Genomic DNA, 3,069 nt, shown 5'->3' with positions numbered 1-3,069 from the left:
AGAGCGGCTGAACATAATTGAGTCACACCTTACCCCTAAGGCTCCTACTCCTGGCCCTAGTATCCGGGCAATTAACTCTCTTAGTTCAGTCACTGCCTCGGTTAATAACCTGCTGGATACCATAATCACTGTACCCCAACAACCAGTACATCACGGTACCACCTTGGCCTCTGGTGTAAACCCACCACCCCTAGCTTTAAATCCTACGGGTACAACTCAAGCAGTGGTTTCGGGCTCTCAGAACATTGAAGGGAGGCCCGGCTTTTTAGCTAATTATGACAAGAGGGACTCCCTACACTTACCTGTTGAGGCCTGTCCATACACCATTATCTTAGCCAATGTCCCAAAATTGGAAGGGGATAAAAGAGAACACTGAACTTCCCTGAAAAACAAGGCCATCCACTTCTTATCTAGAAAAACTGTTTTGGGACAACATCTTGCCAACAACTTTATGATGATCAGAAGGGTCCCATGGGTGGGCAGGGCAAACAAGAGTCTGACGGGTGATTGCATTGTTGTAAGTTTCAGATCTCCAAGGTTGGTTGAGGATATACTGAAACAGGCGGGGACAGTGAGAATCCAGACGGATTTTGTTAACGTTCTTCCTTTGGGCTTCTTTTATCCTCCATTTCATGTTGGGCCGTCATTGAGTGACCCCTCTAGGGGTATTAGTTTAAACAACTATGCTGTTCTTATTTCTAATAGATTTGACGCTCTTTCAAACCTAGATGATAATGAATGACTAGAGACATTGGTAGAGCGCAATACTCTAGATAGCTGGGTAGCTAGCTGTGAAGAAAACATATTGCAGCCATTGGATGACAGTCATGCCGCATCTACTTCTGGTTTATTGGGCAATCTATTTAGATTGGTCAGTTGGAACATAGCTGGCCTGAAAAACAAAATTGATGACCCAGCTTGGCGTACACTTATAGGTTCAGGACACATTATTAGTTTACAAGAAACCTGGGACATAGAGAATACCCTGTCCATTGATGGGTACAGGAGTTTTTTTGTTCCAGCCGTACCTTCAAATGCGGGGAGGGCAAAGGGTGGGCTGGCTACCTTAATCTCCGCTAGTATATCGGGTCAACAGACCCAAATAGACACAGGTTCACGGAACAGTTTGGCTGTACAAATTTCCCTGTTAGAAGGAGGTGTTCTTTTAATCGTAAATTTTTATAATTCTTTTGAAAGAGTCACCACAACTGATCATCTCTTAGCTTTAACACGCTTTTTGGCGGCTTACAAGGACGCTAACCAAAATGACTGTTTTATTATAATTTTGGGTGACTTTAATATCCACGGCTGTCCAGACAATTGTCTGTCTTTTGATCCTCTAGGTTCATCTGCACAAGGAGATGCTCATTTTGAGCATTCTGCTCAGGGAGACTGTCTTGAGTCAATCTTAGCAGATTTTGGTCTTCTACTTCCTTCTTTGACGTCGGAGGAAATTCCCACTTTTAAAGGGAATGGCAAACATTCTGTCATTGATTACATCTTTATTAGCTTTGCACTTGGTGATCTGATTCACGGTTACAAGGCGATTTGGTCACATTTCAGTGACCACAACCCTGTGGTCCTTAGCATCTCGGAAACTCTTATCATCCCTACTAAAACTTTGGGCAGGACGGACAAATCTAATATCCGCCCCTCTGATCAGAATCGCAGGATTAGATGGAACAAAATAATTCCGGAGGACTTTCATTCTAATCTAAAAAGGAAGGTGGGTCTTGAGATAAATACTTGTTTGGATTTGGATGCCGGCAATAATGAAGTACTAGAGGCTTACTCAGCAATCTGTTCCCAAATCTCTGCAGACCTTAGTTGCCCAGCCAAGGGTAATGATAATATTGACTTAGGTTGGTTTGATAGAAATTGCTCTTTGGCTGATAGAAGGCTGAAGGCTGCCCTATGCTGTAAACCTATTAATAGGCCGATTATTGCTATGCTTAGGAAAGAATATGATAAAGCCTTGAAAACGAGAAAGCAAAAGATTAGAGAGGATGCATGGGTGGAATTAGCTTCCGTGGATGTTCTTAGAAATAGTGCAAAGTTTTGGTCTGTGGTGAATAAACCCTATTTTCACGACGCTTGTAATGGCCAATTAGATTGTGGCATAGGGGAAGACTTCTGGTGTACTCATTTTAAGTCAGTCTATGAAGGGGTTAGAAACGGGGCGTTGACCCCGTTGTCCCCCTTTGCAAACCAATATACTTTATCGGTTACTAAGACCGAGGTAGTCGAGGCCATTGAAAAGATGACAAGTAATAAGGCCCCGGGCCCGGATGGTGTTCCGGTTGACCTTTATAAATCTGACCTTGAGACTTGGTCTGTGGTTTTAATGAATGTTTTTAATAGGATTTGTGTTTCAGGCATCCCGGACACCTGGTCCGAATCCGTGATTATACCCATTTCTAAAAAAGGTTGCAGGGGGGACCCCGGCTGTTACCGCCCTATCTCCCTTATTGATTCTGCAGTCAAAGTCCTAGGGCGTGTAGTTTTGGGGAAACTAACAGCGTGGTTGGAGGTTAACGAGACCCTTTCTTATTTACAATATGGGTTCAGAGCAGGTCGAGGTACTATAGACCAAAGTCTGAACCTATATTTATTAATAGGCAAATACACTATTGCCAAAAAAGGGAAGTTATATCTTGTCTTTATGGACCTTTCCTCGGCTTTCGACCGAGTGAACCGGTCAAAGCTGTGGGATTTGCTCCTTAAGTGCGGCATTGATGAAAATATTGTATTTTTCCTGGCTGATTTACATAGGGACCTCTCCGCCACCGTCAGATACGATCGCCTGGGTAACTGTACCGGTAGGATTGGAATCTCGAATGGTGTTAGACAGGGCTGTATTTTAGCCCCCCTGCTTTTTACTTTATACATTAATGAATTAGGTGCTGTTTTAACTAGGTTGTGCAAGGACATTCCAAGAGCTGGCAAATTTTCTATTCCGGCACTATTATATGCCGATGATGCCACCTTGTTAGCACGTACACCTGTGGGTTTGCAACGTTTGCTGGACTCATTTGCAAATTTTATGAAAGCACTCGATCTTAGTGTGAA

Source organism: Triturus cristatus, chromosome 7, assembly GCF_964204655.1.
Source record: "Triturus cristatus chromosome 7, aTriCri1.1, whole genome shotgun sequence".
In the NCBI taxonomy this organism is placed as follows: Eukaryota; Metazoa; Chordata; class Amphibia; order Caudata; family Salamandridae; genus Triturus; species Triturus cristatus.
The sequence above is the reverse complement of the archived record's forward strand: the minus strand, read 5'-3'. Positions refer to the sequence as shown.